At 44.0% G+C, this 10,369-nt stretch overlaps 1 protein-coding gene across 1 annotated transcript in view; it reads left to right on the top strand.

Annotated features, from left to right (window-relative positions):
* The first annotated feature begins 606 nt into the window (after nucleotides 1-606).
* Nucleotides 607-10,369, top strand: part of GHR (growth hormone receptor) — a 221,898-nt gene continuing 212,135 nt past the window's right edge. Inside the window, exon 1 of the mRNA XM_058680155.1 lies at nucleotides 607-814. The gene's annotated coding sequence lies outside the window, so the exon portion shown is untranslated. The remainder of the gene's footprint in view (nucleotides 815-10,369) is intronic.

The following is a 10,369-nucleotide window of genomic DNA, read 5'->3' as shown; positions in this document are numbered from 1 at the left end:
TGCATGGCAAACTGCTTACTCTCCATTTTCTGACCTCTAAAATAAAGTCCTGCCTAGTTTTACCTTTTCACGGCGTTCCAGACATTGGGGGAAGCGGAGAGGCCACGTTTGGCTAGCTAGCTAACACGTTTTCCAAACTGTCTGAGTTTTCCTCCCATTCCAGCAGATAAGTAACTTTTCTGCAGGCGCTGCTTCCTCCACTACCCTGGGTCCAGCCTTGTTTTGGGGATGGGGGCGGGCGGAGAGGAAGGAAGTTTCCTGCAACTACCAATATTTTCCTCTAGGAGGAGCCGCGCAGCCCAGTGGAGAGTGACACGCACCGAATCCAACTCCTCGCTCGCCGGGAAGGCTTCATCCCAGTCTCTGGAATGCTTGGCCCGGGCCGCGCTCGGCCTCTCGGCAGCGGGTCTCGAACCGGCTGCCTTGAACTGCCGTTTCCCTTCTTCTTGGCAGCCAGGATCCAGGGGACTGCGGGCCCGGCCCGGCGTGACCCCTGCTGAACGGCGGCCGCCTTTTCTCACCCCTCCCCTCCCCTCCCATCCTCCCTTCCCGTTTCACCCCGCCCCCTGCCTCCTCCCGGAGCCTGACAGCCCGCGAGCTGCCAAGCAGGGCGCAGCCATGGGAAGAGGAGGCGGTCTGGGGAACGGCGGCGGCGGCGGCGGCGGCTGCTCCAGCGGCGGTGGCGGCGGCGGCTGCTGCTGAGCCCGGGCGGTGGCCGGGACCCCCGGCTGGGGCCACGCGGGCCCGAAGCCCCCGCGCCAGCGGCCCCGGCGCGGACGCGAACCCGCGCTGTCTCCAGAGGCGAGACTCTGAGGTACTGGAGGGGAGGTTTCGGGCTGGCTTCCTCAACCCCCTTGCCTGCGGTACCAGGGAGCCTGGGAGTGGACGCTGGGGCGCCAGTTGTTTATGAAAATCGGGGGTGGTTTGGGGATTAGGCTTATCTGTGTAGCGGGGTCATTTTTTCCGGATGACTTGGGGGTTGGCTTGGCTCTCCTCAGAGTCGAGGAGTTGTTTTCTGCCAGTGGGTTGTTGTAACCCGATCCACGCAGTAGACTTGTGTGTGTCTCAGTGTGTGTGTGTGTGTGTGTGTGTGTGTGCGCGCGCCCCTGGAAGTTAGTGGGTGGTGGCGAGGAGTTGGAGGCGACCCTCGAACCATCCCACGCTGTCGCCTGATCCTGCCAGGGTGTGTGGTGCACAGAGGGGGATCTCCTGAGGAACCACTTGTGTTAACAGTTGGAAAAGTTTTTGCGTGTGTGTTTGTGTTTGACATCAGCCGGGCTGGGGCTGGAACTGCAGAGGCTGCTGCTGCTGCTCCTGCTGCAGGGAGACAGGTCCCGGGTGGCGCAGCTTGAAGGCCAGGCAAAGCCAGTTGTGAACGTCTGCACCTCGCGCCCGTGGGCAAAGCCTACGACTCTTTGCACCTCTGTGCAGACTGCAATGGCACTGTGGCACCAGGGGACCTGTGGTCAATAGAGTCCCAGTCTCCATGACCAGGGGTGGGTGGAAGTTGTGGTGAGCCAAGCTCTCCCAGCCCTGGACACACTTATGCTTATGAAATCAACCAGATACAAAGTTTTGACAAAACTGTCCCAGAGTTGAGAGCCACGGGACAGCTGAGTGTCCAGGGAGCGGGTGCAGGGCAGGGTCATCACCTTGTGGGTGTGTGGGAGAGTCTATTCTGGGGCCAAGGCTTTATATATAGCCAGCAGGGATGCCCACTGGGACAGGGTGGTAGGGTACGTGGGTTGGCACGGGGAGTGCGTGTGCACGGTATGTGTGCCCGCGGGTGTGCTTCTGGGGAGGCGTGTTGGCACTTGAGCCAGTAGGCTGTGCAAGGGGAGGAGGCAGCCCTAGGGGAGCCGCCCCGCCTATTCGTGCCAGGAGACCTTGGAAGGGACATCGAAAGGTAACAGGAGGCCAGAGGGTTGGGAATTCACAGGGGCTCCTGCACTGGATTAAATACCATGGACTTTTAAATGACTAAACCTGTTGCCCTCTGGAGGATGGAGGGCTGCAAGTGGCTCTCTCAGGGGAACAGCACGATTGAGGGTTCTAAGGTGTGCACATGTGTAGTAAGTGCAGAAGCCCAGACAGGGAGCGGTCAGAGCTACAAATCCCAGAGTGTCCAGGTGCTGCTGTTCATCACGCAAGGACTGGGTGGTCTCTGTGCCGTTCACCTTGGGACACATGTGTGTGCCACCAATCTTCCAGTCTTTTCCTACAGACCTGCCAAAACGTGGCAGCTGGGGCTCTGTCTTTTGAGCAACTTGGTGTTCCAGGCTAAGTTTCCACCAGGATCACCCTAGAGGTCCTGGTTTCTGGGATGTTCCCTGCATCTTGGGGGTGGCAACTGTTGAAACATTTCCAGAAATTAAAATAATGTATAGAAGCAAAGTGAGAGTGCTTAGTAGACAGGGTTGTTGGTTTTATGGGGATTCTGTTGTTGGTGACTGGGGATTCTGTTTCCTTTTGGGAAAAGCAAAACTCAGGGCTCCCAGTTGAGATGTCTGGGAGTTCCCAGTCACTGAGTTTCCCTTCAGATGAACCTTTCTTTGGATGAAGCTGGAAGGATGTGTTTTTAACCTAGAGTTCCTTGGAAAGTGTCATTTGCCGCTTAAAAAGTTTGTCCCATCACTCATCTCCTTCTAACTTATAAACTTCACATTAATCTAAAGAAGTTGGTGATTCAATGCTAAGGATTTTTTTTTTTGAGTAAATGTATCATGGTGACATATTTTTGATCTCCCGAGTGCTGTGGAAAACCAGTGCCTAATGGGCAAAGGTGGCAAATGGAAGTCTATAAAGGCAATGACAAAGTGACGACATGGGTGCATTTTTTTCTGAACTGCGCATAACTTTGCCTTGCAAATATTTGTTCTAGTTAGAGTTTGAGGCTGTGTTTTAGATTATTAGTTTTTAAACAGCAGACTCCACACCATAAACCACTTTAACATGGGATCTAGAGGCCTTCTCTGCACTGTCTCTGGCGCCTGTGTTAACAGATGTTTACGGTGCCTGGTAACCTATGGGACTGTCGTGGGGAATATCTTGTTAGCTCAGGACATAATGTTTATAGCATAATGTAATAAATGGAGCCATGGGTTTAGCCTGCTTCTGCCAAGTACACGAAGCACCCCAGCATGGGAACACATCCTGACATTTTTTCAACTTGGCCAGCCTTTTTGGCTATCTGCTGGTAAGCATTGTTAAGGTAAAGATAAATCTGAGCGATACAGAGAGAATGTGGGGCAGCAAATTGTTTAACTTAGAAAAAAAGGCATGGATTATGTTTTTAAAATACGCTAACCTGAAGATTAAGCTTCCTTGGTCATTCCATTGGCACATTGCACAATTATTGGGCCTGGACTGGATTTTAAGACAGAGTTTTAAAAATACTGCATGCTAATGATAAAAATAATTCATGTTTCTTAATGTGTTCAAGTGTATCCTGAAAATACTTTGTTGCTTTTTTCTTTTAAAAAATTCTGTAATTTCTGTATTACACCACTTCACTAATAAAGGCATTTAAATCAATCACTTTTGCATCTTGAATTGATCATTGAGATTTAGTTAGACAGGAGTCATTTCTCAGCCACCTGCTTAAATGGAACTATATGGATATCTTATGATTTTGTTTTCAACCTAGAGCAGATATGAAATAAGTCCTGTGCCCAATAAAATGGTAGTGATAACTGGAGGGAAACTATTGGGTGCCTAAAATGGGCTACTTCTTCTATTCTTGGAAAGAATCATTTGGAAATCTTACTTCCTTAGTAGCCTGTCCTTTTAAGGAAAGCGTCATTCAAGAACATTCTTTTTTGTACTGAATCAATGATTACTTCCATTGATTTTCCCACCCTCTTATAATTTATCTTTCAGTATATTATATATAAAGATAGCTTAATATTCATGCATATTTTTATCCATTTTATTATACTGTTGTCTAATTTCAAACCTATACACAACGTAACATTTTTTCTTACCATTTATCCACAATCAAGACATTATGATAATAGGTCTGAAATAGGTATGAAACTTTTCTGGTATATGAACTTATTATAAATCTATGAAAAGTATATTTCTGTATGTCACAATGATAGTATATTAATTTCTCCGTTAAGGAAATACCAAGTGAAAAAAAGTGCTGGTTATAAAATGCTATGGAGGTGTGTGAGTTGAAGCTGCATGTTGCAGACAGGGATTGCGATATATTCTTTTTGGAGACTTCATCTGTTTCCACGAGTGTGTGTCAGTACTTGCAATCAGCAATTTCTCAACGGCTTGTTTTGCACAAGTCCCGGAGAACATGCCATCTGGCTTCTAGTGAGGAGGAAGTATATCAGAGTAATGACCACTGGGTTTCCAGATACATGTACAGGATATGACTAACTCGAACAACCTACAGCTTCTCAAGTGGTAAATGGCTTGCTAATGTTCGAAGTGCTCACAACCCATGAGCATATATGTCAAGCAGATCTATTACAGCAGTAATACTGAAATGAGGTCCCCATGTCCTCTTTTCTTCCCAGTCTGTGTTAATCTTGGTTTATCAAGTCCAAGCCACCTTGGAGGAAGGCACCAAAGCTCGCTTACACTGGGAAGAGGGTGTGGTTTTCAAAGACAAGCACTGTACTGGTCTGTAGCTCAACTGTTTAAATCTGAGCTTTACCGCCTACATACAGATGATTTCCTGGGAAATTCAGTTTCCTCCTCTAGCAATTGGAAGCCCTGCCTTCCAGAGTTGAGGCATTTTCACACAAGCTCTGTAGTGAATATGACTCACCTTCCTGATAAGATTGATTTCTCTTTGTTGTGTCTTTCTGGGGCTTGCCCACAAAATCGAGTCCCCACTGTTATCTGCTGGGAATCAAGCACAGGTATGTCATCCTACAAGAAACACTCATGGTGGATGATAATGCAATGTTACTTTTTCAGCAACTCTGTTAAAGTAATGGCCACCTTTCTGGGCAGAGAGAGGGAGAGAAAGCCAACCCATCATATAGAATGACACTTGAGCCTGTTAGATTATGGGCAGACTGTCTATCAGGATATAAGGGCAATGATAGCCTTGTGTTCTTGGGTGTTGTCATGCATACTATAGTGTCTCCCACTTTGTATATTTGTGTGTGCGTGTGTGTGTGTGCGCGCGCACTTGTGTTTACTGTGAAATTCCCCAACTCATTCCTTTGCTTTGTGATCTGCATTCATGCACACTTGTTTCTTTATTCTGCTCTCATAAAAGGGAGATGTATATTAAAATCTTTAAGGCTTTTTGTATTTATTTTTATTGGAAAGGCAGATATACAGAGAGGAGGAGAGACAGAGAGGAAGATCCTCCGTCTGATGGCTTACTCCCCAAGTGGCTGCAAGGACTGGAACTGAGCCAATCTGAAGCCAGGAGCCAGGAGCCTCCTCCAGATCTCCCATGTGGGTGCAGGGTCCTAAAGTCTTGGGCTGTCCTCAACTGCTTTCCCAGGCCACAAGCAGGGAGCTGGATGGGAAGCGGGGCCACCTGGATTAGAACTGGCGCCCACATGGGATCCCAGCACGTTCAAGGTGAGGACCTTAACCACTATGCTATTGTGCCAGGCCCTAAAATTCATTTTTTAAAAGTTCAAAAATTTTTTGACTTGTCTTTCCTTTTCAGTTCTCCACCCCTGATTTGAACAAACCCATTAATAAGTACTTAGACATGCAATTTTCAAAGCAAATTTTTTGACTGAGGAAACATCTAAGTTAGATGATGTAAAGAGAAATCAAAGTAGGTATTAGGAAACTTGGGTCCCTTCTAAGCTCTGCTTCTATTTAACCTTCCTGGACTTCATACTTCTTACATGTTGTAAACAAAGAAGAGTAAATAAGATGTTGAATTTCCCTGTTTTCTCTGTTTGAAATTCTATGAGTAAACTTGATTTATTCACTTTTAGTTTCATGATCTGTTTTTTACACATCTGTCTTCGTTTCTGTGATGTAGGTTCCTCAGGAACAGAAATGAACTTGTGTTCACTTTTACATTGTTTTGTTCTGTTAAATGCTGTCAACACAGCTGGTGTGGGAAGAATGTTAAGTTGAATTAATGTGAAATGCTTACACAGTGGATCTATAACTTGTATCACTTGTTTAACCATATAAGCTTCCAGAAGATGTGTTTTTCATTGATCCTTAAAACCAGTCAAATACAACCTATGCAAAATGTTATTGTGGCTGTTCTGGCTTCCATTCTAAAGCAGTACACCTAACTCCTCATGATCTGAGGCAGAAAACTTCTGGCGTAGTTTTCTTTTGCTATTGGTTTTCTTTAGAGTTCAAGAAAGTTTATGATGAGAGGGTCATTGTTTCTTAGCCTTAACTTCTCTCTTAGTGTTTCTCCTTATGTTGTAATAGAGGTGTAGAAAGCCTTAGAACAGGCGCTTATTTTACTTAGCAATACTCAAAGAGGTAATGATATTTATCAGAAATTGTTGGGTTGCGTACTTTAAATTATTATCTAAACTTACTTTCTAGTACTCAAACCCTAATGAAAAAGATCGTTTCTCCTACAGCCTTCTTAAAACTTTCAGCTATGTTTACTGATTGGGTTAGGAGTTTTTTTTTTTTTTTTTTTCGTTAGGACTAGACTTCAGCCAGTTTTCTTTAGATTAATGTCATTGTAATCTCAAGGAATTAGATTTCTAAGATTGTGAATTGCTTGAACATAAACAAGTCTGTCTCCATCTGGCTGGGCTGCTAGGTATAACAAGGGTGTCTGGGGGAAGAAGGTGACGTAGGGCTCCAGCACAGGTGGAGAATGCCTGATAACACACTTGTTTGACATTCAAACACCTGAAGATTTTGCATATTGAACAAGTTCTTTTATGTATTTTTCTTTGGTGAGAAGTGTGCTGTGCCATTTACTCTAATAAGTCTTTGATTGTTTCCTTCATTGTTAAAGCAGCCTATAATTTAAAAACTCTTAGCAGAAGCTTCTCTTCTGCTCCTGTATTGTGTATATACAACAAAGTCATGTATTTTTTTCAGAAAAATTCTTATTCTTTTCTTGTTCTAAAAAAAATTACACTTAAATATTTAGGACATTTATTAAAATTAAAATCCCACTTTATTGTATTAACCATTATATTCATCTTTTTTTTTTACTTCTACATTTTTACATCAAAGAAAACAACGTAGAGGGGTAGGCATTTGGCTCATCATGTCACACGCCGGTGAGGACACCTGCATCCCAGCCGCTTTAACCAACAACTTGGGATGAGTGTCTTGGTATGAGTCCTGGCACTGGCTACTGACTCCAGCTTCCTCCTAAGGGAGACCCTGAAAAACAGAAGGTGATGGCGCAAGTCAGTGGGTCCCACCCACCCACATGGACCACATGCGCAGAACGCTCAGCTCCTGCTTCTGGTCTGGCTTGACTCTGGGTGTCAGGAGAGGGAATCAGCAGATGGGAATTTCACTGTTTCTCCCTCTCCACTTCCCTCCCTCTTTTACTCCATTTGTTTCACAAACACACACACACACACATACACGTACCACACAAAATAAATGTATAAAAAAGAAACTAAATATGCCATGATCATTACAAAGCACAGCCTTGGACAGTTCTTTCCTGTGCTTATGGAAATGAAACATCAAAAGTGATTAGAGTGATTTGTAAAGCTTATTGGGAGTTCGAGGTTGGCTGGTGAAACTATGACTTTCAGTTTTGATTGCCATGGTCAGGAAAACAATGTTGACCCTTGACCAGAATGATGGCCCAAGATCCTAGTGTAGCTTCCTGGATGACTTTCAAGTTATGTGATTGTTGTACTAGAAAGCCTCAATTTCACCAGGCAAAACGGAGGTGAGCCTGGCAAAACATATCTGAATGATTGACTCTAAGAGCCCTGGAGAGAGCATCTCTATCTGGTGTTAGACACCAGCAACTCTGATAAAGATGATGATGGCTGGAGGAAAGGCAGCAGTTATATGTACCTGCTACACAAGAAAGGTTGCAAAGGAGAACTAAAGAGGAATGACTTTTATCGTATCAGCAGTGTGACATCTGATTTCCTTGACAGGTACTGATCTAACTATGCTTGTCATAGAACAACTACTCTAAAAATATTTTATTGATAGTTGAGTTAAAATGGAATTTAAAGTGTTTGCAACAACTATGTAAGAGTTTGGAGGCAAAGGGATGCGGGTGGCATCAGGCAGCAACAGGATCTAAGCTGAATACACGTTAGGTATTTCTGTGGACACTTGGACTCGACGAACAACTTCCTCCTCCCAAAGGTGGATCCTGTTCACAGCCTTTAATGCTTGAGGCAAAATGGACACAGTTTGAAATTTTATGTAGAATTGAGGAGAACCTAAAAGACATGTGTACCTTGCCATACCTTGGTTTACACCTATTAATGAAACAGAACGTGTCTTCTTTTTTAAAAAAGATTTATCTATTTTTATTTATTTTTAAAGCAGAGTTAGAGAAGGAGATGCAGAGAGATCTTCCATTTGATTTTCACTCCGTAAATGGCCACAGTGGTTGGAGCTGGATTGGCTAAGCCAGGACCCAAGGACTTGGGCCATCTTTCCTGCTTTTTCCAGGCGCATTAGCAGGGAGCAGAACTGGAAATGGAGCAACAAGAACTGGAACTGGCACTCATATTGGAAGCCAGCACTACAGGTAGAATCTTAACTTACAATGCCACCTTGCCAGCTGCAAGAACCAAAAGTTGTAATGTCCATTGTCTTTATCCAAAAAGGGCCATTATTTTGATTTATTTATTTTGTTGAATATAAGACTATGTGAAAATTAATTATGCTTCCTGAAATTTATCTTGAAAAGTACTTGATAAAAGGTGCTGAGTACATCAGTTTCTCAAATTAGCCTACCATATGTAAGTTTGGTTAAGCTGATGGTATTTTGGGTATTGTTGTGAAAAAGCAAAGAGCATGTGTTTATTGAGCCATTAATGTATTCTCAGGAATGTTCTAGCCACTGGGGAATATGAAAGTTGTGTAAGATGTGACATTTGGTTGGCGGATAGCATGGTGGCTTACAGGCTAATCCTCCACCTTTGAGCACTGGCATACCATATGGGTCCCGGGGTCCCAGGTCATGTCTTGGGTGCTCCACTTCTGATCCAGCTCTTTGCTTATGTCCTGGGAAGGCAGCAAAGGGTGGCCCAATCCCTGTGGGTGGTGGTAGTAGAGGAGGCTGGTACTGCAGATTACTCCTATAATGTTCTATTCTCTGAGCAGTCCATAAATTTAAAACCGCATCATCAATTTTCCAGGAATCTTATTAAAGATAACAGTGTAATCTTCTTTACAGAATCTGGTCTTGAACAGTAGTGTTGACCTGACATTCCCCTCTCCCACTACCTGGTAATAGCAGGAGTCATGTATTTCACAGAACTTATGAACATCCACTAGGGATTCCCACTTACTGCTTGCTGTTGGATAGCAGCAGCTGGGAATATGGTTGTTATAAGAGCTGCAACGAGTTGCAGGCTTTTAGTGTCCAGAATCAGGGAAGCTAAATTTCTCCTTTAGGAGAAGTCTTCCATGAGGAATTATTCCTACCCAAATGCTTCTGAAATTTCCCCTCCTTTAGAAGAGCACTGCTTCCCAGAACTTTATATCTTGTGACTTTTCCATCAGCATGCCTAGGTTTTGCCATATGGGACAGATGAAAGATAATATATCCAGATGGTTATTGTTTCATTATGAAAGTTGGATTTTTAAGCAATACTAAAAACATTCTTGGATATATGCATTTCTCAAAGAGTTTTCTATCTGCCAATGATACAAAATTCTCCTTTTGCAAGGTAGCATTGTTAGCAAATTAACTGATCAACCCAAAACTGGCCACTGGAGTCCTGTGGGTTGTGGTAAACACCTTTTCTGATACTCATGTGTACAGTGTGAGAGCCTTAGCAAACAAAGCCTAACAATGCTTTAGTCCTTGTCTTTGAGGCATTTTGTAGACATTGACACATACTGTGTGTTTCCCATTACTGCAGCACAGTAAAACTGCTCATTATTGTTACATGAGAATTCCCTGTGGTAGTGAAACTGTGACTCCTATGACAGAAAAGGAACACAGGGAAAAAAAACATATTAATTACTGAGGGAGCCTGAAACACGTTGCTATTCTTTCAGAGGGGAAATCAAAGATAATAAAGGAATGTTGACAACAATTTGCAGGCGCTGATCTGTCGTTATTGCAACAATCAGTTACATTCACTGGGCATGACTAATTTGCACTTACATGGATAATTGTTTTATGGCTCATTTTTACAAGTTGAATTTTCAATTCTGGCACAATGGTTTAATTGGCTAATTCTCCACCTACAGGGTCTGGCATCCGATGTAGGCACTGGTGTGTGTC

This window comes from Ochotona princeps, chromosome 23 (genome assembly GCF_030435755.1).
Source record: "Ochotona princeps isolate mOchPri1 chromosome 23, mOchPri1.hap1, whole genome shotgun sequence".
Classification (NCBI taxonomy): Eukaryota; Metazoa; Chordata; class Mammalia; order Lagomorpha; family Ochotonidae; genus Ochotona; species Ochotona princeps.
Note: the sequence above shows the minus strand (reverse complement) of the source record. Positions and strands in the feature narration are given on the sequence as shown.